Raw genomic sequence first — 26,415 nt, 5'->3', positions numbered from 1 at the left:
TACGGGACCGGAGGAGTGGTGGTCGAAACACTGAAGATGATTTACAACATAACTTACCATGCGCGCGCGCGTCCTCCTCCTCGCTGCTCCGCTCCGTTCTGCTGTTGCCATGGGCGCACGCACGGGATGTCAGTGACGTCCCTGCGTGCGCTACCTCCCAGCGGCCACTGCGTTTTTAAAGTTAATGTGGGGGCCGCCGCAGACAGGTAACCGCCGGGACATCCATGTTTCCTGAAAACATCTTTCGGGACGCAGGGATGTCCAGAATGTGACGGGGGCCCTTGCGGGCGGCCTATGTGGGCCGCCTGTGCTGTACGATGGGCCAATTTTAACGTAGGGGCCTGGAGTGGAGCTCCATCGGCCCCTACGTTAATCCGGCCCTACTTAACGCGCACACACAAGTGTGGTGTCCTGGTACAGGACCTGTTCCTGTCTAAAGTCCCCTCAACCTGAGTCCCTCCATTTCCATAGGGCTCTCCTGCAGGGCTTACCCCTGGTCACCTCATACAACTTATGTTAATATATTATTTAATGTATAGGAAATATAAATGTATAGGACCTTTCCCGGGTCATGTGATGTACATTTGTAATGTATAATTGCTTAAGGACCTTACTGGGTGACGTGATGTACCCAGAGTTCACTGGGTTCAGGACTTACAGGTTTGCTGACCTATGAGCTTAGTCTAGCCCCTTATTATATAAAGGGCTGTAGCCACTAAATTCGCACTCTTAGTTCCTGCCCTTCCCTACACTGAAACAAGCAAAACTATCTCAGCAGAAATATCAAGTAATCTAGGCCAAAGCTCTTTTGGCGTCACGAACAGGATACGGGTGTGTGCCTTAATCCCTTAAGGACCACAGGTTTTTCCGTTTTTGCACTTTCGTTTTTCCTCCTCACCTTTAAAAAATCATAACCCTTCCAATTTTGCACCTAAAAATCCATATGATGGCTTATTTTTTGCACCACCAATTCTACTTTGCAGTGACATCAGTCATTTCACCCAAAAATCTACGGCAAAACGTAAAAAAAAAAATCATTGTGTGATGAAATTGAAGAAAAGACACCATTTTGTAAATTTGGGGGCTTCCATTTCTACGCAGTAAATTTTTCGGTAAAAATGACACCTTATCATTATTCTGTAGGTCCATACGATTAAAATGATACCCTACTTATATAGGTTTAATTTTGTCGTACTTCTGGAAAAAATCATAACTACATGCAGGAAAATTTATACGTTTAAAATTGTCATTTTCTGACCCCTATAACTTTTTTATTTCACCACGTGAAGATCTGAAGATTTTAGCAGTACATTTTTTGTATTGATTGGATGTTTTGATAGCTTTTTATAAATTTTTAAATGATATAAAAAGTGACCAAAAATACGTTATTTTGGACTTTGGAATTTTTTTGCAGGTACGCCATTGACCGTGCGGTTTAATTAATGATATATTTTTATAGTTCAGACATTTACGCACATGGCGATACCACATATGTTTATATTTATTTACATTTTTTTTATGGGAAAAGGGGGGTGATTTGGACTTTTATTAGGGAAAGGGTTAAATGGCATTTATGAACTTTTTTTTATTTTATTTTTTTGCAGTGTTATAGCTCCCATAGGGGGCTATAACACTGCACACACTGATCTTATACACTGTTCACTGCAAAGCCATAGCTTTGCATTGATCAGTGTTATCAGCGGTCGATTGCTCAAGCCTGCATCTCAGGCTTGGAGCAATCAATCGCCGAAGGGACACGCCGGAGGAAGGTAAGAGGACCTCCGCTCGTGTCTCAGCTGATCGGGACACCGCATTTTCACTGCGGTGGTCCCGATCAGCCCCACTGAGCAGCCGGGAAGGTTTCACTTTCGTTTTAGATGCGGCGTTCAACTTTGAACGCCGCGTCTAAAGGGTTAATAGCGTGCGGCACCGCAATCGCTGCCGCGCGCGATTAGCCCCGGGTCCCGGCTTCAGATACATGCCGGGACCAACCCGATATGACACGGGGTCACCGTGTGACCCAGCGTTATATTGCGGGAGCCAGCCAAGGACGTAAATATACGTCCTTGTTCGTTAATGGGTTAAAGAACTTTGCTACCCTGACAAAAGCCATACTCTTCCCCCTATTCAGAGATGTGCTTTGTGAACTGTTCGGAATTATCGCATGTAGCGAATATAATTGTACCCAGAAGTGTATGGGACTTTACTGTTGAGATTGTGCTTGGCTGGGGTGCAAGAAAAAGTAAGGGGGGAGGTGAAGATTGTCTTTCTGTGGCCATGTGCAAAATTCACAGCAAAGCCATGCTGCACTCTCCGCTGCAACAAGTACCTGAAAGGGTTAAAGACTTAACAGAAAAGCACGCGAAAAATTCCAACCCCTGGGCGTGGCCACCAAGTACACGTTTCAATGCCGAAGTGGAATTGTAATCTTCTGCTTGTGTTTGCCGGGGGACAGGAAGTCAGAGCTGCACCGATGACGTCCTTCCGGCTGGCGGCCATCTTGTGGGAGCCCCATATAAAAGAAGCCACGCGGCCAGACCTCTACAGTCTCGAGATGGCAGCAAGGTGTACAGAGATGGCGGAGCCCACCGCACACACATGAAGAGAGTCCTAAGATGGCGCCGAGTAAGAGGAAAGTGGCCAAGGCCAAGGCAACTTTTCCAGGACCTTGCCGACCGCTTGCAGCAGTTGTCCCTTGGGGCCGAGGAGGCCTGCAACCTACCACCGCTACCGGAGGACAACGAGTGGCATCACCCAGGACATCAGCAACGGCATCACCGGTGAGATTGTCCCCTCACCACCACACCTGGGGATCCTGGGCCGAGATGCCGACTGAAGAATCGGACGTGAGTACTCCGGCTGAAGCCACCTTTTCTTCATTATCTAGCCCAGAGAGAGAGGTCCCCTTGTTCCAGGTGACTCCAGCCAGCTCATTCCCACGATCACCCCCTCTTCCGAAATGGGTGTTCGGCAATGAGCCGTCCTTAATACAGTACATGTGGGACCATGACTCATCCACCGGTCCCCACAGCAGAGGCAGAAAGGGCTTGTAGGAGGCTGAAATCTCCGACATGATTGAAAAACAAAAGGCCCAGCATAGGGAGAGATATGGCCCGAAACGCCTCACGTATGAAGACCAAGTGGAACAGCAGAGTGACACAAAGAAACTAGAGGCGCTGTACATTCGGATGTTGGACTACCCACGAGAGGGGGAAGCACCCTTAGAGCGCCGACGTGCCATGGTGGTCAAGTTTGACAAGGTCAGAGGCTATGGTACCCTCCAGGACTGCAGACATGGGGGGACCATCCTGGTGAACAGAAGGGCCGTTCAACGGGACTACCTGCCCAAAAGCTACAAGTTACCACTCCCTGGAGCGAGGGGAGATTGTCGAATACATCCCGGTCCAGAGTCTGCGGAGTGAATGGGCTGCAGCAGTGACCAGACCTAAAAATCCGACACAAATTCCCTTCACGTACTTTCCTTCGGACGACTGGGATGCAGATCCCCTCGGAGTCAGGCCGATGAGGCTGCCTAACACAGCCTGTGAAGAGGAGTACAGAGCACGCATCATGGATCCTAAATATATGCCAAGATCCTATTCTTCTGCAGCAGCTCTAACAGAAGATGTGCCCAGGCCTACTCCCTCTGAGGAGGTGAGGTCTAAGCAGCGGGCACCAACATATGTGTCCAGGCCTACTCCCCCTGAGGAAGTGAGGCCTAAGCAACGGGCACCAAAAGATGTGCCTAGGCCTACTCCATGCCCGGAGGTGTGGCCTAACCAACAAGGAGCAACTGAAGTGCCGCAGCCTACTCCACCATGGAGGTGAGGCTGGACCAACAGGCACCAACGGTAGTACCAGTGGCCTCAGCGGCTGCTATAAATTTTGTGGTGAACGTAAATCCATCTGTCTCACAGTCTTGACTCCCCAATGTCTCATGGGACACTGCTATTAACCCTATGAGAGAGTCCCAACCTCGGGCTCCTCGCTACATGTCACAGAGCAGGAAGCACGCTGATAGGCGAGGTAGGGAATCAAGAAGATTCCCTGTCTAAATCATTTTTTTTTCTCTGCTTGCCATTAACTGTTTGGTACACCAGTACCTTTGTTTTTCCTACAGACTTTTCCAGTTGTAACCTGTTCAAGATGAAGTGCCTGGCAGTACTATGCCTGTTCAGCAATGTAACCATCTTATTAAGCTTGTGCCTGACCCCTGGCCTAGAGATTCCTTGCCAGAGGAGATCCTCGTAAGTCTGTACCCGGCTCTGGCAACAGCCGTGTTCTTTTGAGGACTCATAACGTAGGTGGACTGTTGATGACTGACTGACCTTGCGTGTCTGTTGTATGTAAATATCTTCATAGTAATATATTTTTGTGCACAAAATGTTGCACCCAAACAGCAGGTAAATATTACCTGAATATTTCATGTGTTGTGCTGCTGTTAGGTAGCTCCTGTGTTCTTTCCAATAAAATGGCTGTTGACATAAAATGTCAAACAAATGTAAGTGGTTATTGTACAGAAATATCAAATTCCTGTACACAAAGTACATATCTCTTTCAGGTGTTATAGTGTTTACATAAAGGTGCCCTCCCAGCTCCTCTGGGAGTAACAATAATGCCACCCTTCACTAGTGCCTGCTGAAAGATACCAATTAGATATCAAGACTGACAACCTTCATAAATATAGTATACACATAGCACATTAGCTATTAACTTCATTAGTGTACCTTCATAAACTCCAGTACACATAACTCAGAAAATATCTCACAAATATAAAATTGAGTCTTAGGGACTGTAACATGCTATATTTCAGTCCATACCACTGTTAAGCACTAATGTATACCTGTAGCTAACTTAAAATACACGTATCCAAAAAGGTAACAGTATGTAAATTGTTATCTAAGTTCAGAGTTCTAGGGGTAAGTGTGTAGTACCGATAGACCCTAGCAGCTAAGGCATTGGGCAGAAAGCCTCAGGCAACCAAATCCGCAACCAGTGTATAACATGGAAAATAATATGTGGCATAATATTTACTGTATGAAAAAATGATAGTGAGATTTCTTACGGTATGTAGAAGCATCATAGTCATTATACATACTTATAGTCGTATATCAGTATTATCTGTCAGTCAGAGAAAAAAAATCATTAATCAAATGTTCAGTCAAATGTCATGTCATTCATTTAATGCATAGTCAATAGGTGCATAATATTTAAGTTAATCTTCCAGGAGTTGAGAATATCGTACAACTCGTGCATAATAAACTAAGGTAAAGTAGTATAAGGGTATACACATAGGATATGATGAACCTATCATATTTTGCTCATCCTGTTTGTGATCCAAACCCGACCAAATCCTGTTTATCCAGTTAAAATGTCATCCTGTTCTAAAGGGCAGGACTAAAGCGAATTACCAATAATCCTGTTCGTGAACTGATCCCCAACAATCCTGTTTATATATAATTGTTGGAGCATGTACGGTAACTACTCAAATATAAAGAGACTTTATATTTGTTTTCATCTCAGCCGGCATATGGACGTTTGTATTAATGCTCAGGACTGCAACCGGCCCTATGGCCATTCCGTCCCTCTACCTTAGGGGACCTACGTTGAGGACGACTTTTCTCAAGTAAGGGGGCTTGTGGTGTCCCGGTACAGGACCTGGTCCTGTTCCTGTCTAAAGTCCCCTCAGCCAGAGTCCCTCCATTTCCATAGGGCTCTCCTGCAGGGCTTAGCCCTGGTCGCCTCATACAACTTATGTTAATATATATTATTTAATGTAAAGGAAATATAAATGTATAGGACCTTTCCCGGGTCATGTGATGTACAGTTGTAATGTATAATTGCTTAAGGACCTTACTGGGTCATGTGATGTACCTAGAGTTCACTGGGTTCAGGACTTACAGGTTTGCTGACCCATGAGCTTAGTCCAGCCCCTTATTATATAAAGGGCTGTAGCCACTAAATTTGCTCTCTTAGTTCCTGCTCTTCCCTACTATACACTGAAGCAGGCACAACTATCTCAGCAGAAATATCAAGTCATCTAGGCCAAAGCCTAATAACCTGCAGCCACTAAACCGTGAGTTACAAAGCTCAATCTATCAAATTCTGTGTGACTACTACCAGCTAAAATATTATAATTAGTGGTACAGTGGCCTGCATGAAAGCTCATTGCTTCAAAGTCCCAGAAAACCTGTGAGGAACCTGCATTCTGGTTACCTCTAAAGAGACTGTTATGTATAGAGACTGTTGCATAAGATCCTCAAGTAAAGTTCTTCAGTTTATTCATAAAGTCTGCTGTGGACATTCCGTTTATTCCCTGCCGTTTATGGGCCGGTTGGCGGTAGGACCATTAACACTAAAGAAACCGCACCCTGGCGTTACGACATTCAAGGGTTAATACCACCAGACCCTGTAACATTACCGCAACACCCCAGACACCACAATTCTCCTGGTTTACCACACAAGTATACAAATTACAGAAACAAATATCACAGAAAGGAGCTAAAATGTACTTCCATCAAAAATAAAACCTGGAAACCAAGAAGCCACTCAATCAGTATCAGGATTACCTGCTCATCACAATCATGGATGGTGCACCCTGGGACAGACAACATGCAAATGCCCAACTACAGTCAGATGGTCCAAAACACAAAGTTGCACAAAAGACAGATCCACCACAGAAAAGTGTTATGTGGCAGTATAAGGCCATGTTTACACATCTGCAATTTCAGTGTGGAAATCCACATTGGAATTCTGCATGGAGATTCCGCTGCAGCAGAGTCCCGTTGAATTCATCTGCATTCTGCTGCTCTGAGCACACAGCGGAATTTCCGAGTCCGCAGAAAGAATGAACCTGTCCATCTACGACATGGCACATTCCCATGAAGTCTTAGTGCCAGTCTTAGGAATGTCCGCACAGAGATTTTCTGTGTGGACATTCTGATGTGTGAACATAGCCTAACACTACCAAATTATATAGTAAAGCAAATACAAAAATAGTTGTAAGCCTATAGAAAAAAAAAGCGATGGAAGGGGGTTGTTGGGGCACTAAAAACTAGAAAGGTAGAGGAGAGGGTATAATAGGCTGGGGCCTATATAGGACCTCAACTGACCCCAGAGACCTCACTGTACTGGAACCTACCCCTGAGGCTAAGTTTCCACTTGGTTTTTTTTCTGGCAGTTTTTGGAATACTGCCACTGCAGTTTTTGAGCAAAAGTCTGAAGTGGATTCATAAGGGAGGAGAAGTATAAGTTCTTCCTTTATGTGTCCTATTCCTTTTGAATACACTTCTGGCTTTGGCTCAAAAACTGAAGGCAGTTTTCCAAAAACTGCCAGAAAAAAAACCAAGTGGAAACTTAGCCTGAACCTTATAAATGTCCCTCAGCAATAGGCAGGAAGGCTGGCTATCTCACTAAATAGAAGCCACTTCTAGTAGCAGTGTGGCTGCAGCAGAATTTTTAGTACACCTCTTGATGAGGCTGATGAGATTTGATGGACTAAGGGTGCGTTCACACGCTATTACTAGCAGTGGGAATCCCACTGCGAGTTACGCTACCATTGATTTACATGGGTCCACAGACAGTCCGCAATAGTGTCAGATTTGCAGACTGTCCGTGGACCCATTCAAAAGAATGGTAGCGTAACCCGCATTTTTGGCCCCTTTGTATTTTTTTTCAAAATTTGTTGGGTACCAAAAAAAAAATATATAAAAAAAAGAAAGGATACAGTAGTGATGAAAAAAAATGTATTTAACGAACTTAATATTTTTTATAGCAAAATTTTTGTTAATTTTTAAACAGGGATCAATTTATGTGGGCGGGCAGGGCACTAAAAATGCAGCCGACAGTAAGAAAAATTTAGTGGGGGTATTTATTAAAGGATTTATGTGTTTTTTTCCCCGTAACTTTGGCGCAATACTTTGGCGCAGTCTTTGGCGCATTCTCTCCACTGTCATTTTTTAAACTTTCTCAAAATTCCACTGTCCTCTGTGAGATTTTTACTTTGGTCAGTAATTCATCATTTGCGCCAATCGATCTTTGGCGCAATTTTGCGCCTTTAAGGTTTTTTTGGGCGCAATTCACTGCCTAGAAATTCTGTACATAGAAAACACACATAGCAATGTCAGAAATAGTAAAGGCGTCAAAATACATTAAAAAAAAAAAAGTTGTGAAAGCATTGACACCTCCGGGGCTGCGCAATACTATCCTGCGACATAGTTGTCTCTGAGGGACCTTCACCCTCCGTTGAGCCAGCATTGGACATGGCCACACAGGTTCAGGAAAGGTGACCAAAAAAAAAATAAAAATACTCAAGTTAAAAATAAAATCCATTTCACATGGTGGCTATAAACCCCAAAAAAGAAAATACGTCGCTTGCTGATATACTGCAGGAGGGACTCCAAAATGGCTGCTCAAGGGGTAAAATACGCAGTCCTCTGTGATTTCAACATTTGCGCCAAAATGATAAATTTGGTGCATGTCCACAAGAACCAAAGTGAAAAAAGGGGTATAAAGAAACTGTTAACAGGCAAAATTGATAAATACCACCCAGTGTGTGTATGTTTTTCACTTTTTTTTTTTTATATATATTTTTTTAGGTAGTACTACGACTCCCAGCATGGAATACACAGTTCCATGATGGGAGTAGTAGTTCCTGTACTAATAGACAGATCGCTCCGGGTGTCACTCCTGACACCTTATGCGATCATCCATAATATAGCAGAGATGCGGAGGGGAGCTATACAGAGCTTGCATCTCTGCTCTGTACTCCGGGCCGGCGAGTGATGTGAATAGAAATTCACATCACTAATTCATATTTTCCGCCCAGAATGGGGATTGGCCGTATGGTGGCAGCCAATCCCCACTCTCAGCAGGAAATATGAATGAGTGGCCGGCCGGAGTACAGAGCAGAGATGCGAGCGCAGAAAAAGCCACTCCGCTTCTCAGGGATGAAGAATGATACGCGCTGTGATCTGTCCTTAATTGCAGGTACTACTGCTCCCAACATGGAACAAACTCTGCTCCATGTTGGTACCTGTAGTACCAACATTAATAGACAGATCGCAGCGAGTGTCACTCCTGACACCCGCTGTGATCCTCCTGTATAATGTATAGATGCGGCCAGCTGCTCTTCTATGGTCCCCTGCACTGACGTATATATACACCTATTCATATTTCCCACAGAGAGATGTGATTGGCTGGGACCATCTGGCCAATCACAGCTCTCTGCAGGAAATATGAATAGGTGTATATATACGGCAGTGCAGGGGACCATAGAAGAGCGGCCGGCCGCATCAATACCTTATACAGGAGGATCGCAGCGGACCCTGGGCGATCTGTCAATTAGTACAGGTACTAGTGCTCCCATCATGGAACAGTGTGAAAAATGAAAAAACACCAAAAGGATTAAAAAAAACTCCAAATAGAAAAACGCAAAGTGGAATAAGAATTTTGCGATTCCTCATTGATTAACAGCTAACATCTGGCCACAGCATTTTTTGGCCAAAAAAACGCCATGCAGCAGAATTGAAAACAGCCTAAAGGACATGATGTGATCTGTAAAGTGTGCAGTAAAGCTGTACAGTAAATTTCGGCAGTAAATTTAGCCTAGGGAATCCCCTACAAGGAGGTATGGACTGTTCTGACCCCTGAGTAGTCACAGACTGGCAGCAGTAGCACTAATACTGTAGTAGCATAGTCAGGAATAGAGCCAAGGGTCATTGTCAGAAGAGCAGTAAGGATTGTGACAAGCCAGAGGATGAGACAAGTGTGTTAACAGGAATAAAGCAATAACAGCCAGGAGTAGAACAAGAGTTACCAGACAAATAATCCAAGGGGTAGGGGTGCAGTGTCCCTCTGGGAAGCCTGTAGGGTTTGATGAATGGGTGTCAGTTAGTTGTGCCTTGCTTTACATGTGTGTTATACTTTTATATTGTAGTATACAGTAGTAGGGTACAGTAAGAAATTGAAAAGAACTCCTTGACTTCCTCCTCCTGTTAGTTAGGCCTACACCCAGGATTGCTTGGGTCTGTTACAGCTTCTGTGAAGAACCCTGTTCTGTCCTGGTTATCTTATTCTTGTCCATCCTAAGGAAAAGAGGATGAGAGTGAAGAGGGTAGTGACTGAATTATACAGCCTGTGGGAAGAAGTTGTATATGTGCCCCATAGCTTCCCTAAGACCTTCCAGGGCTTCAGGCTGGGCCTAGGGCCAAGTGACTGCCTTGCTACAATTCTTCAAGGAGCCTGCAGCCCTGCAAAAATGGATGCGTCTGTCTCTAAAAAATACAGTACAGGACTTTACAGACACATTATATTGGCAAATCAAGCCATTTTTATTATAAATGTTCATGTGTGATCAGTCAATAGATATTTGCAGTGGAAAATAAACTTCCAATATCTTAACCGACTAGTGATGTACCCAATTATCAGAGGCAGCTAAAATAAGTGAAATATTTGATACAAACTTTATTATGTCTCCCTAAGGCATGACTCTACCCCTTACATCACTGCCTCCTCAACATTTGGCCTTTAAATGCCTTTGAATATAGTAGTCTCCCATTTTTAATCTGCTGGTGTATGGGAGCAGTCTAATAGACTGGGGTGCTGATAAGAAGCTGTTTGCATCTGGTAAACAGAGCTGTTTTAAACTACGAGCATGTGAGGAACCACAAAACCAAATGGAAAGCACACCTTTTTTAAAATAATAAAGAAATACAAAAAGAACAAATAGTGGAATCCAGGGACTTGGCCAAACACAGCCAGTGGTCAGGAGCCAAATCGTGTACTCAGGAATAGCCAAAATCAGGATACTGGAAACAGCATAGTTAGAAGTCAGAACCAGGATCAGGAACCAGAATAGATGTCGGTTGGGGTCATACACAGAATCTCAGTAAGGAAGAACAGGAACATGCTTAGAGATCAGAGACCAAGCAATGCCAGAGGTCTGAACTGTTGCAGGGTAAATAGCCAGGGCCCAGCAGTAAAGGAGTTAGCCAGGGAAATGAGGAGCTGCTAGTAAGTATCAGCTGAGGTGATGCTGTCTACTAAGAAGCAAGTAGTGAAGCAGAGAAAGAATGAGAACCCTGACAAAGCAGAAGATGGAAGTTACAACCATTCGCTATTTTGATGCATTTCACAGTTAGTGCACTTTGCTAAAAAAGAATCAGACAGGACTCATGCACACTGGCAACAGAGCCTGTACAAAATGGAACCATAATACTGCCTAGTGCATTAATCCTTAAATTGATATACAGCATTTTATAGGACAATGATCCTTTACATGGTTTTCAGTGAAGACTTAGTTGGGGCATAGACAGAAAAGCAGAGTTGTAGTCTGAATATGTTCAAGGAGCTTTTCAGGACTATCTATCGTTATAAAAGGCCATTTGTATCAAATTGGTGAAGGTCGCCCATGGTATTCTTCCCCCTCTTTGTTTACCAGACACAGCTCTGTATTTTCGGTACTGACTGTGTCTTATATTTCTGCTCAGTCTAATTCAATTAAATAGGACTAAGCTACAGTAAGATGCATTTATTGGGCTCCCTTTCCATACTGGTTTGGAATTGGGATCTTCTCTCTTTGCAGAAGGATATATTTGCATACATATGGTCCTATAAACGACTGAGAATCAGTAGAGCGATCATGTACTATCATAAACGGTGGGGGGCTTTCGGTTAAAGTACTATTATACTGCCCGAATACCTCAGTTTGCATTGATAAATAATTGGAGGAGTGCTCCTAGGTGGGTTGGCCTGGAGGAGTCTTTGGTCTTTCCCTACTCTCTTTTGTCTCTCATGTGGTCTACTTTCCTCTTTTCTTCCCTCCTCTGCACAAGTCACTTTGTATGCTCTTTCTCTTCGTCAGGTTTGCTTCAAATTTTCTCTGCAATCTATCCCCTCCTTTCTATTACCCTTTCTTAAAAACCCGTCCTTTATACCTGGTCTGGCTGTGGCTTCCTTTCACTGGTGTTAAACGGCTAACCTACTCCGCCTACATGATTTCCTGAGTGGACTGGCCCTAACCTCCTTAGAGGCTTTGATATCTCGTCATGATATTCCTGTAAGGGAATAATTTACAGCATGTCAAATTATGTTGTACTATGCTTCTCATACCTTCTGTACCTCATGTGGTTCGGGTTACACCCACCCCATGTGAATGGCATATACTGTATTCACCTTACATGCCAGGCTTACTTTCTGTTTTATATGCCTATTTCAATGCTTCCTTGTCAAATGCTAAACTTAAATTCTTGACAGATTGGGAGGCAGACATACATGCCACACTCTCGCTATCTCAGTGGAGATAGTGTTGCACTACAGCTAGCAAAGGGAGTTGTCAGGTTACACTTGCTGAGGTCCTATCGAGTGGCTGCACTTCTTCACACCATCTTCCCTCTTTTGTCTCCTCGCTGCTTTTGGGGGTGCAGGGCAAGGGGCACTCTGTATCATACCTAGTGGAGTTGTCCCATAGTGGCCTCTTTCTGGAGGCAAGTTTTAAATATGCTCTCATCGATTCTCCTGTGTCGAGTACCGCGTATGCATCCTATTGCCTTTTAGGCCATAGAACTAAAAGAATGCAATATCGTATTTTTAAACTGTCCCAATATGTCTTATTACCCTCCCATATATGTATTGCCTCTCAATGGAGGAAGCCGGACATGCAACTATCAAGGGTGGTTGAGAGGATTAATACAATTATGTTGAACGAAAAACTGACGGCTGAGGTTTTTTTTTTAGTTTATATGTTAGTATTTATATGAGACTTTTTGTAACATCCTGACATTGTACCGGAAATTGTATGACAACTGTGTTGCTATCCTTCGTGAGCATTTTTGTATTGCCTAGCCAATTGTACCTGGTTATTTTTGTTTCTTTTAGGTTGACAGACCTAGTTTAGTTCTTGCTTTACAAACTTTGTATGTGCATCTCTGTACTATTCAATAAATCTTCTTTTGTTTGATGGTTAAGATGCATTTGGAACAGACAATAACAAAAGTATTTAGTTTGGCTTGTCAAGGGTACGCTTCAAATTATTGTCTGGGTGTCAGAAATAAGACACCTTCAGATCTAATATTTACTGTCTATAATAAATATAGGCCATCAATATTGTAGTCCCAGAATATCCCTTTAAATCTTAGGGGCAGATTTATCAAAACCTGTGCAGAGGAAAAGTTGCCCATAGCAACCAATCAGATCGCTTCTTTCATTTTTAACAAGGCCTCTGCAAAATTAAAGAAGTGATCTGATTGGTTACTATGGGCAACTAGACAACTTTTCCTCTGCACAGGTTTTGATAAATCTCCCCCTTAGTGCTTGTGTGGCATTTGGATCCAGTCATTGTGGTCACCTTGAACCATCAGATGAAATTATTCTAAGGGCATGACCTGGAGACATGTCAAAAGTTTTGATAGGTTGGTGGTCAGAGTGTTTGGACCCTGACTGGTCGCTAGAACGAGCAGCGGGAAAGTACTGTAGACTAGCATTATGTGACCACCTCGGTAATGTGGTTTAAAGCTCGCAGAAAATGTCTTTACAATATAGTTGGAATAGAGACTAAGTAAGTTGCTTTTTACCCCATCTATGAAGCTCATTCTCTATAGACAGGTCATTTGTTACTTGATTCCCTCACTAGTTTTGCAGAACAGGATTCAGGCTACTAGTGCCTTAGTGTCCCACTAGTTATGTCTGCTTGCTGTCTATCTGCTCCGCCACGCGGTATCTAGCTCAGTGTGCTCCAGCATTTGCTGTGTGCATGCAAAGAGCAGATAAGGGGCTAAGTATGAAAACAGAGAAGTCTCTGCCGGGTGTTAGCGGATATCACAAACTGCAGCTGGGTCTGAGTGGCCACATCTGGCATCAACCTCCCCTCCTCCCTCAGCCGCCTCTACAAACATCTCACCTCGCCCCCTCCCAGCTCCATCCAGTTCTCCCTGCTATTATCTTTTCTTGTCAGTCTCTCTCAGATGCTTTATTTAATATGGTGAATTAAACTTACTGCATTGTTGACTGTGCCTTCCTCAGCTCCTTGCAGTAAAGAATTAAAAATCTTCCTTGCTGTCTTCAGGACTTCACAGTTTCTTTTAAGAAATAGGTTGTCCCACATTAAACTGACAGGCGGGCTGATTAAAAAAATTGCTTAGTTATTATTGCATGCAATTTTATTTTCATAGCCATTGTTATTGTATTGTACCAATCATTACTGATGCACTTTCTTTTGTTTTGCAGATTCACAATTTGGCCATCATTGTTATCCAAATGTTAAAGGGGTACTCCGCTGAAAAACATTTTTTTTCGTAAATCAACTGGTGCCAGAAAGTTAAACAGATATGTAAATTACTTCTATTTAAAAATCGTAATCCTTCCAGTACTTATCAGCAGCTGTATGCTCCACAGGAAGTTCTTTTCTTTTTGAATTTCCTTTCTGCCTGACCACAGTGCTCTCTGCTGACACCTCTGTCCATTTTAGGAACTGTCCAGAGTAGGAGCAAATCCCTATAGCAAGCCTCTCTTGCTCTGGACAGTTTCTGACAGAGGTGTCAGCAGAGAGCACTTGTGGTCAGACAGAAAGGAAATTCAAAAACAAAAGAACTTCCTCTGTAGTATAAAGCAGCTGATAAGTACTGGAAGAATTGCGATTTTTCTATAGAAGTAATTTACAAATCTGTTTAACTTTCTGGCACCAGTTGATTTAAAAGAAAAGGTTTTCCAGTGGAGTACCCCTTTATATATATATATGACTTGTTTGTGATTTTCTTAAAGTGTGTAAGCAAATAATCTGCAAAAGATTGTGTGCATTATATTCCATTAACTTAAAGACTTGAAGACTGGGCTATGTTCCCGCACAGTAATTCGGGATGTTTCACAGCCAAAAAAAACAGCCATATTTTCCAAAGTGGATTCTTTGAATCAAAAGGGAGATCTGCTTTTTGTTCACACATAGTTTAATTTTACGGCTGTAATTTTTAGAGATTCAAAGTTAGGCATTGAGGCCTCTTTTATTTACAGCACATGCCAAAATACACTTGTAGTATGGCACATCATTTGGAACATTTCTAATTTGGAATTTTGGGCTGTAAACAGCCAAAAATCCATCCCACCTGAAAATAACCATTTTATTTCTTTTTCTATAACCCAAAAACATCTTAAAAGAAGTCCCATAAAATGGCCATTAAAAACATCTCAAAAACATACCAAAAGCATCATTTTTTTAAAGAGGCTATCCAAACTTATAGGTGTTTGATTGCGAGGGATCCAATCTCCGTGACCCCCATCATTTCCAGAACAGGGCCCGACTGAGCGCTCCAGCTACCACCTTCCAAGATGTACTCGTCTCAGCAGTGGCGGGCTGCTCAGTCAATCACTGGCTGCAGCGGCGTCCTTCAAAGTTTGTCCAGTCAAAGTTTCAAACTTTTCTCACAAAAAATAAATAAAATAAGAATGCCTTTTGAGCAATAAGGCCAAAAAACACTGTGTGCACATAGCTTAAAGGGGTAACTCCCCTGGAAAACCTTTTTTTTTTTTTTTTTAAATCAACTGGTGCCAGAAAGTTAAACAGATTTGTAAATTACTTCTATTTAAAAATCTTAATCCTTCTAGTACTTATCAGCTTCTATTTGCTCAACAGGAAGTTATTTTCTTTTTGAATTTACTTTTCAGTCTGGCCACAGTGCTCTTTGCTAACACCTCTGTCCATTTTAGTTACTGTCTGGAGCAGGAGAGGTTTGCTTTGATGATTTGCTACTACTCTGGACAGTTCCTAAAATGAACAGAGGTGTCAGCAGAGAGCCCTATGGTCAGAAAGAAAGGAAATTCAAAAAGAAAATAACTTCCTGTGGAGCAAATAGAAGCTGATAAGTACAAGAAAGATTAAGATTTTTAAAGAGAAGTAATTTACAAACCTGTTTAACTTTCTGGCACCAGTTGATTTAAAAAAAAAAAAAAAAATGTTTTCCAGGGGAGTACCCCTTTAAAAATGTCTCTTACTCTCTCTCTCTCTCTCTCTAGCTATATATTGTGGCAATTTTCTTTGGTAGTCAGGTTGGCAGGCGCAGTATAGAGGCAAGGTACCAGGTTGAAAATCAAACTTCAGTGTTTTTTTCACACTCAGCAAAACATAATAGTCTTGGTGCTTGTTTATACCCAGCAAAAACAAAACAAAGTTCATCTGGAATCCTAGGTGTCAGTTCACACCCGGCTAAATGCTCAGCCACAGAAAAGTTCACTGGCAGGCTTCCAGGCGGCCTGTTTGCAGTCTTCAGCTCTCAGCCCAGAGGACTTTTTAAGCCTGCATTATAAGTCTGCCAAGACCCGGCCTGGAACGTGGGGAGTAGTCACCCACCCAGCACTTTGACTGCACCCAGTAAAAACCATCCGGATCAGCTTTACAGCCATATTAAACAGCTGGAGTGTCAGACTGCAACCTGTAATACTGACACTTGAGAAAACCAGGCTCTTACCTCACCGAGGCCAGGAACCTTGGTGACACATACTGACCATCAATGATGGCCCCTTGTTCCTTCCTACATACCTATCTCCTCTGTTCAACCCTGAGGGGCTGGACACACATTGTACCCAGGACAGGGCATCCGTGTTTTCTAATAACCGGCCTGCCCTATGTTCTAACTAAAACATGACATTTTGCAAAAAACAGAAACCACCGTGTGACCCGGGCATTTTTGTCCTTGGAAATGTAAAATATGTGTAGCTCACTTAGGATAAAAGAAATAATGTGCTTGAGGTTAAAGGTGTTGCCTTCACCCAAAAGGCCTAATGTAATATGTAGAAATTATAAATAAAAAATATTTATGTGAACCAGTCCTCAAAAGCACAGGGGAGAGAAAAAAAGGAAAAGACTAGTGGAGATGGGATCCAAGAAATGGTCTTTATTATATAAAAAGGATATATATGACCAATCGCCTAGCAGGGCCCTTGCTAAAGGCGAATGGAATATACTGGGTAAAAAATAGATATAATAAAAAATACAGAATATAGTAGGATTAAAATGAAATAAATATGATGGGTAAGTAGCACCAAAGAAAATTCATTAATTAAATATCTGCTGCATATATCAGGAGAAAACGTTCTCAGTCCATGTAATTCATAGGGATATTTCAATGAAAAATCCACAAGAAATGTCCAGAATGAAAAGTCACAATTAGTTTGGGTGTATCCGGAGTAACGGTATATGGTAGTGAGTGTAGCGACAATAGCTACAATAGGAAATTCATGGACAGGTAATGCAGACAATGTGGCAAACACTGTCAGCGATGAAGATGTCAAGTCTCGGTGCACAGCACCACTCACCCTCCTTTGGAGTCCTCAGGTCCGGGCTGGCACGGCTGAGTCCGGCACTCTGGATATCAATGCCCGCCTGGGTGGTATGCTGGGTGAATGGCTGAATCTCCGGGGGTCTGAGTGTCCTGGGCTGGCACGGGAGGCGTCCGGCCTTGGGGAGGATGATGTCCAGGAGTAACTCTGCCGACCGGGGCTGTGAGAGGATGCAGGTAACAGGTGGTGCGGATTGCACGTATGAATAAGGTGCTAACAGCGCGCGTGCAGCAGTGGTCCCGGAATCGTGGGCATCCAGCTGTTGCAATTGGAATATGGCAGATACAGTCTATTTGAAGTGATATACACTTATGGATAAGGTGCAGATAATGGGCTAGACGCGTTTCAAGGCCGCGGGCCTTTTCTTCAGTAGCTATAGGTGTGGATAAAGGGTGGAAATGCTGGTTTTATATAGTCTCCATGCAGTGATGATGTAATACTAATTGGAAAAGAGGAAAAAGTGGAGACTGGAAGTTTCAGGTATGTTGTAAAATGGGTAATGGATCCAGATAGAAAATGGGAATAGGGAAGAGAAGAAAGAAAAGAAAACATAGGGATAAAGATGGTGAATTAGATATGAGTGTGAGTCAGGAGAAAAAGTAAATAGATAAATAAATAAAAAAATAATGGTCATTGGGTATGTGTAGAGATGCACTATGGATCAAGACTATAGTGGAAATCATGAGAAAAAATATGAATAGTAAAATTCTTAAAAGGTGTGTGAAAAAATAAATAAAAATAAAAATAAATAAATAAATATTTTGATAAAAAAGTGAACAACTGCAATGCAAGATATGATAATGTATTGATAATGATGTAAATGGTACATATGTAGTTTATGGTGTGTATAGAAATTAAAATTATATAAAGTTAAGCCACAGTGGGAATGGATTAATTGATGAAATTTAGTAAAAATTTATATAAAAATTAATTGATAAAAGATAGAAATTAATTAATAAAAAATATGAAAATGGATGAATATGATATAAAAAAATATAAAAATGTAAAAAAGCAGGAGGAGGGCACTTCAAAGGAGAGGTCCATAGACATGTTCTGTGGATAGTCTTGGGGAGGCAAGACTATCCACAGAACATGTCTATGGACCTCTCCTTTGAAGTGCCCTCCTCCTGCTTTTTTACATTTTTATATTTTTTTATATCATATTCATCCATTTTCATATTTTTTATTAATTAATTTCTATCTTTTATCAATTAATTTTTATATAAATTTTTACTAAATTTCATCAATTAATCCATTCCCACTGTGGCTTAACTTTATATAATTTTAATTTCTATACACACCATAAACTACATATGTACCATTTACATCATTATCAATGCATTATCATATCTTGCATTGCAGTTGTTCACTTTTTTATCAAAATATTTATTTATTTATTTTTATTTTTATTTATTTTTTCACACACCTTTTAAGAATTTTACTATTCATATTTTTTCTCATGATTTCCACTATAGTCTTGATCCATAGTGCATCTCTACACATACCCAATGACCATTTTTTTTTTATTTATTTATCTATTTACTTTTTCTCCTGACTCACACTCATATCTAATTCACCATCTTTATCCCTATGTTTTCTTTTCTTTCTTCTCTTCCCTATTCCCATTTTCTATCTGGATCCATTACCCATTTTACAACATACCTGAAACTTCCAGTCTCCACTTTTTCCTCTTTTCCAATTAGTATTACATCATCACTGCATGGAGACTATATAAAACCAGCATTTCCACCCTTTATCCACACCTATAGCTACTGAAGAAAAGGCCCGCGGCCTTGAAACGCGTCTAGCCCATTATCTGCACCTTATCCATAAGTGTATATCACTTCAAATAGACTGTATCTGCCATATTCCAATTGCAACAGCTGGATGCCCACGATTCCGGGACCACTGCTGCACGCGCGCTGTTAGCACCTTATTCATACGTGCAATCCGCACCACCTGTTACCTGCATCCTCTCACAGCCCCGGTCGGCAGAGTTACTCCTGGACATCATCCTCCCCAAGGCCGGACGCCTCCCGTGCCAGCCCAGGACACTCAGACCCCCGGAGATTCAGCCATTCACCCAGCATACCACCCAGGCGGGCATTGATATCCAGAGTGCCGGACTCAGCCGTGCCAGCCTGGACCTGAGGACTCCAAAGGAGGGTGAGTGGTGCTGTGCACCGAGACTTGACATCTTCATCGCTGACAGTGTTTGCCACATTGTCTGCATTACCTGTCCATGAATTTCCTATTGTAGCTATTGTCGCTACATTCACTACCATATATCATTACTCCGGACACACCCAAACTAATTGTGACTTTTCATTCTGGACATTTCTTGTGGATTTTTCATTGAAATATCCCTATGAATTACATGGACTGAGAACGTTTTCTCCTGATATATGCAGCAGATATTTAATTAATGAATTTTCTTTGGTGCTACTTACCCATCATATTTATCTCATTTTAATCCTACTATATTCTGTATTTTTTATTATATCTATTTTTTACCCAGTATATTCCATTCGCCTTTAGCAAGGGCCCTGCTAGGCGATTGGTCATATATATCCTTTTTATATAATAAAGACCATTTCTTGGATCCCATCTCCACTAGTCTTTTCCTTTTTCTCTCCCCTGTGCTTTTGAGGACTGGTACACATAAATATTTTTTATTTATAATTTCGGCATTTTTGTCCTTGGCCTGGCGCATCTATTTGAGAGGGGAGTGGTCGGTCACCAGACAAAACTTTCTCCCCAACAAATAATAGTGGAGAGACTCGAGTGCCCACTTGATAGCCAAGCACTCTCTCTCCACTATACTATACCTGGTCTCGGCCGGGGTAAGCTTACAGCAGAGGAAGACAACAGGATGTTCCTTCCCATAGACTTCTTGAGACAGTACAGCACTGAGACCTACTTCAGAGGCATTGGTCTGTACTATAAACTCCCTTTTGAAGTCTGGGCACCACCAAAACCGGGGACCCACACAGGGCCGACTTCAAAGCAGAGAAATACTTTTTTGCCTACTCATTTCAGTGGACCATCACTGACTTGCGTCCCTTCAAAAGGCCTGTTAAGGTTGAGGCCACTGTAGCAAAGAGGGAGACAAACCTCATATACTATCCCACCATTCCCAGGAACGACTTTACTTGCCAAGTAGTGACAGGTCGTGGCCAATTCCAAATTGCTTCTATTTTGTTCACCTGAGGTTTGATAACTCCGTGCCCAATTACATACTCCAGGTACTTGGCTCTTCTAACCCTATTGCACACTTTTTTGGGTTAGCGTTTAGTTAGGCATTGAGGCCTTAAATGCGTTGTGCCTGGCGCTTATTCCAAGGATTTTATCCATATGTCTTATTGAAGTCTCTCCATGTCTATGATTTTAGCGTGATGAAAATAAAGGTGAAGTTTCTTATCCGCTGGCATCTACCTGCTTTCTTCTTCTAATATACAAATCTGTTTAACTTACTGGCATCAGTTGATTAAAAAAAAAAAAAAAAAATGTTTTTCAGTGGAGTACCCATTTAACCTCTTTATGACCCGACGAGTTTTTGCTCCTTCTTTTTTTCCTCCTCACCTTCTAAGACCCATAATTTTTTTATTTTTACACTAACAAAGTTTTATTAGGGCTTATTTTTTTGCGGGACAAGTTGTACTTTTCATTGCCATAATTTATTTTATCATATAACGTATTACAAAAAAATGATATGTAGGGCAAAATTTTAAAAAATATGAAATTGCGCAATTTTGGGGGGTAATAATTATCCCAGAGTTCATAAGACGGTACAACTCACATGCAAATGTTATTCTATTGGTCAGTACGATTCCAGTGATACCAAACTTAGATAATATTTGATTTGTTTTTTGGGTAAAAAAAAATTGTAAACTTGAAAAAGAAAAAAACCAAAACTGTTCATTGCCATGTTCTGACCGCTATAACTTTTTTATTCTACCACCCAAGGAGCCGTGTAAGGGTTTATTTTTCAGTCGTACCATGTTGGTGTAGGTCTGGCTTTTTGATCACTTTTTATGGATGTGACCAAAAATTCAGCAATTTTGGTGTTTTTTTGCTTTTACGCCATTGATTGAGTAGGATCAGAATGTAATAAGTTAAACGTTCAAACAATTACACATGCGGTAATACCAAATATGTATATTACTTTTTATAATAGTGTTTCCTTTGACTAATTGAAAAAGGTGTATTTTTTTATTTTTTTATTGAAAGCCAAGGTACGTGCTCTCAAATCACCCGAGTGCAAGTAAAAAGTGCAAGTGTTCACACAAAAAAACGTGCAAGAGGATGCGGTCTATTGCAAGCCCTTCTCCGAAAGGAGAGAGGCCCCTTAACAAACCAAACCCTTCGCCTCCGGGCCAAAAGGCACCTGCAAGGTTCCAGGTACAATGTCCCCTTTCGCCGAAGCTACTCAGGGACCGAAGGTGTTCCCGGCGGACAACTAGGCGTTAACCAGGTTGTCATCAAGGAACCAGCAAAACCGGTTTGGCATCCTGCCGAAGCAAGGATGCCACGGGGTATAGCAGGGAGGTGAGGAACCTGATGGCCACACACACCTCCCCTAGACCGGCAGGAGGGACACCCAGAAGGGCTACCGCACCCTATCAAATCCTAGTGGACAAACAGAACACAAAAAGGTGGACACAGTGACAAAAATAATAAATAAATAAGTGGATGTGCGCAATGTGTAATACTGCCCGGACATGCGACCGGATCTATAAAAATTCCCTGATCCTAGCCAGAAGTGCAAGCTACGTGCTTTCATTCAAGTGAGGTTGCTAATCCCAATGTGAATTCCGGCACCCTGGGGTCACCACTCCCAGGGCACTTGTGCACCCCGGCCTTCAGTCTACCCGGATCTTAAGGCCAAATCCAGCAGGGAACAGGTCTCATCGGGGATGACTGCTGTGCTATACAGCCATCCCTAGTACACCCGTCCTACTGTGTGGTCTTCCACACCGCCAACTAACAAGAAAGGTACTACACTTGATCTTAGCCAAAACGCAGAGAAGTGATTGAAAAAGGTGGATGGTTCAAGTTTCAATTGGCAGTGGAGATTATATATATATATATATATATATATATATATATATATATATATATAGTAAATTTGAGTAGCCGTATTAGTCCAGTGATGCAAATGCAAATCAAATGTTGCAGTATCTTGTAATACCTTTTTTATTGGATGGACTAACAGCATTTTGTAGAGACAAGCTTTCGGGATTCCTTTCTTTATCAAGTCCAAAGATGCAAATCATAAAATGTTGCAGTATCTTGTAATACCTTTTTTATTGGACTAACAGCATTTTGTAGAGACAAGCTTTCGGGATTCCTCCCTTTATCAAGTCCAAAGCAAATCTAACCTCACAAGTAGAAGACACAGGTTACATCTCACAAATATGCAGGGGTTAAGACAATAGATGTGGAGAATTCACACTAAGATGGGCCATAAATTGTCCTGTTATGGGAACATAGACTAAATAGATAAGAATGAGAAAAAGGGGGAGGGAGGGGGGAGCAGGGGAGAGACTGATAATTAGCAGGACATAGTGAGATGTAAAAGAGAACACAGTGCAGGTTATAAGAGAATACAGTACAGCACAGGTTATAAGAGAATACAGTACAGCACAGGTTATAAGAGAATACAGTACAGCACAGGTTATAAGAGAATACAGTACAGCACAGGTTATAAGAGAATCCAGTACAGCACAGGTTATAAGAAATTTTGATAATGAGATAAGAAGCTCAAATCCACATTAAGTCCACTGTTTTTCGAGTCAAAAAACAATATCATTTTGGCTTCAAATGTCTTTCTCTCTTGTGTGTTTTTGAAGTTCCCTCTCAGTATCTTGATTGTAAGGTCATGTATGGAGTGGCCTGTTTGGGTAAAATGATGTCCAACTGGGGTGCAGTAGTCATTTTCTTTATGGCAGTTGATGGAATGTCTGTGTAGATTCATCCTTTCGTTGAGTTTCTGGCTGGTTTCACCAATGTAGCATCCCATGTCACACTTGGTGCATTGTATCATGTAGACCACATTTGGGGATGTGCAGGAGTATAGTCCCCTAATGTTATATGTCTTGTTGTTGTGGGTGGCTTCCATCTTGGTGCAGATATGTTGGCAGAGTTTGCAGCGTGGTTTGTTGCAGGGTTTGGTCCTATTCTCTGTGTCTGTTCTTTCTGTAGGTAATTTTTGGCTGACCAGCTTCTGTTTTAAATTGTGTGGTTGTCTGAAGGCCAAGATGGGAGGTTCAGGGAAGATTTCTTTTAGCATCTCATCTTCCGCCAATATCGGCTGTAGGTCCTTGATAATTTTTTGTATTTCTTCAAGGGCCGGATTGTATGTGGCTACCAGTGGTACGTGTGGTGATGGTTGTATCTCTCTGTATTGTAGCAGGTGTTCCCGTGGTGTTTGAAGGGCGGAGTGTATTTTCCTATTGATTGTCCTAGGTTTGTATCCTTTTTGTTTGAATTTCTCAGACAGTGTTTATAGGTGCAGGTCTCTGTCATCAGGGTTGGAGCAGATGCGATGGTACCTGGTAGCTTGGCTGTATATGATGCCTTTCTTTGTGTGTGATGGATGGAAACTGGATTTATGTAGATAGCTGGATCGGTCTGTGGGTTTTCTGTATACAGACGTTTGTAGTGTGTTCCTGTTTATTGTGACAGTAGTGTCCAGGAAGTTCCCACTTTCTGTAGAGAAGTCCATTTTGAGTTTGATAGATGGATTGAATGTGTTAAAGGCATCATCAAACTTTCTGAGCTTTTCTTTTCCTTCTGTCCAAATGATGAAAATATCATCAATGTAACGGTAGTATCTGTAGGGTTTGTGAAGTTATGTGTCTAGAAATCGTTGTTCAAGGTCCGCCATGAATAGGTTGGCATATTGTGGTGCCATCCTGGTCCCCATTGCAGTGCCATCATTTGTAGATATATGTCACTGTTGAAGCTGAAGTAGTTGTGTGTTAGGATGAATTCTATTAGTTTAGTGATGACTCCAGGGCTGTATTTCCGGTTGTGGGTTTGGGATGAGAGGAACAGGGAGCAGGCATCAATTCCATCTCTGTGAGGGATGTTGCTGTATAAGGATTCTACATCCATTGTTACTAATATGGAGTTTGCAGGCAAGTTTGTAATCTGTATCTGTCTGTAATTTGTAATCTGTATCTGTCTGTAATTTGCATCTGTTTGTATTGTAGCAGGTATTCCCGTGGTGTTTGAAGGGCGGAGTGTATTTTCCTATTGATTGTCCTAGGTTTGTATCCTTTTTGTTTGAATTTCTCAGACAGTGTTTGTAGGTGCAGGTCTCTGTCATCAGGGTTGGAGCAGATGCGATGGTACCTGGTAGCTTGGCTGTATATGGTGCCTTTCTTTGTGTGTGATGGATGGAAACTGGATTTATGTAGATAGCTGGATCGGTCTGTGGGTTTACAATACAGACAGATACAACCATCACCACGCATACCACTAGTAGCCACATACAATCCGGCCCTTGAAGAAATACGCAAAATTATCAAGGACCTAACGCCCATATTGGCGGAAGATGAGATGCTAAAAGAAATCTTCCCTGAACCTCCCATCTTGGCCTTCAGACAACCACACAATTTAAAACGAAAGCTGGTCAGCCGAAAATTACCTACAGAAAGAACAGACACAGATAATGGGACCAAACCCTGCAACAAACCACGCTGCAAACTCTGCCAACATATCTGCACCAAGGTGGAAGCCACCCACAACAACAAGACATATAACATTATGGGACTATACACCTGCACGTCCCCAAATGTGGTCTACATGATACAATGCACCAAGTGTGACATGGGATGCTACATTGGTGAAACCAGCCGGAAACTCAACGAAAGGATGAATCTACACAGACATTCCATCAACCACCATTAAGAAAATGACTACTGCACCCCAGTTGGACATCATTTTACCCAAACAGGCCACTGTATACATGACCTTACAATCAGGATACTGAGAGGGAATTTCAAAAACACTCAAGAGACAAAGACATTTGAAGCCAAAATGATAATGATTTTTGACTCGAAAAACAGGGGACTCAATGTGGATTTGAGCTTCTTATCTAATTACCAAAATCTCTTATAACCTGTACTGTATTCTCTTACAACTTGTACTGTACTGGATTCTCTTTTGCATCTCTCTTTGTCCTGCTTAATTACCAGTCTCTCCCCTGCTCCCCCCTCCCTCCCCCTTTTTCTCATCCTTATCTATTTAGTCTGTGTTCATATAACAGAACAATTTATGGCCCATCTTAGTGTGAATTCTCCACATCTATTGTCTTAACCCCTGCATATTTGTGAGATGTAACCTGTGTCTTCTACTTGTGAGGTTAGATTTGCTTTGGACTTGATAAAGGGAGGAATCCCGAAAGCTTGTCTCTACAAAATGCTGTTAGTCCAATAAAAAATGTATTACAAGATACAGCAACATTTGATTTGCATATATATATATATATATATATATATATATATATATATATATATACAGGGTCAGTACTTTCCTCAGGGAGAGGACACCACTTCTGGTGTAAGATGGAGATTCAAGTAGGCCATATAGCACTCCGTGGGCTCCCGGGTAAAAAAATATGCAAATCAGCTCATCACACCACCTTCACAGGTATTGTGTCCTGCAAACAGCTCAGGCTCCAGTTAAGAAGTCTCAGAACTGATTGGGATTTATGCCAAGCCAGAACTCTCCCCAGAAGGAAAGAGGACCCATCTGCAGACAGCTCGGTATATGGCCTACTTGAATCTCTGTCTTACACCAGAAGTGGTGTCCTCTCCCTGAGGAAAGTACTTACCCTGTTTATCGAGTCACAGGCCTCTCACCTCAGCCAAGCCAGATAACCCTGCTCTGTACTGACAAGGGGCAAACACCCTGAAACAGCTGTCTGCAGATGGGTCCTCTTTCCTTCTGGAGAGAGTTCTGGCTTGGCATAAATCACAATCAGTTCTGAGACTTCTTAACTGGAGCCCGAGCTGTTTGCAGGACACACTACCTGTGAAGGTGGTGTGATGAGCTGATTTGTATATCTATTATATATATATA

At 42.0% G+C, this 26,415-nt stretch overlaps 1 protein-coding gene across 7 annotated transcripts in view; it reads right to left on the bottom strand.

Moving 5' to 3' along the window:
* CBFA2T3 (CBFA2/RUNX1 partner transcriptional co-repressor 3) overlaps positions 1-26,415 on the bottom strand; it is a 392,405-nt gene that overhangs the window by 35,961 nt on the left and 330,029 nt on the right. Inside the window, exon 1 of one of the 7 annotated variants that reach the window (XM_056526042.1) lies at positions 13,572-13,590. The exons of the other annotated variants lie outside the window; for them this stretch is intronic. The gene's annotated coding sequence lies outside the window, so the exon portion shown is untranslated. Of the gene's footprint in view, positions 1-13,571; positions 13,591-26,415 lie in introns of those variants that run through there. 7 annotated transcript variants of the gene reach the window in all.

This window comes from Hyla sarda, chromosome 6, assembly GCF_029499605.1.
Source record: "Hyla sarda isolate aHylSar1 chromosome 6, aHylSar1.hap1, whole genome shotgun sequence".
Classification (NCBI taxonomy): domain Eukaryota; kingdom Metazoa; phylum Chordata; class Amphibia; order Anura; family Hylidae; genus Hyla; species Hyla sarda.
The sequence above is the reverse complement of the archived record's forward strand: the minus strand, read 5'-3'. Positions and strand labels throughout refer to the sequence as shown.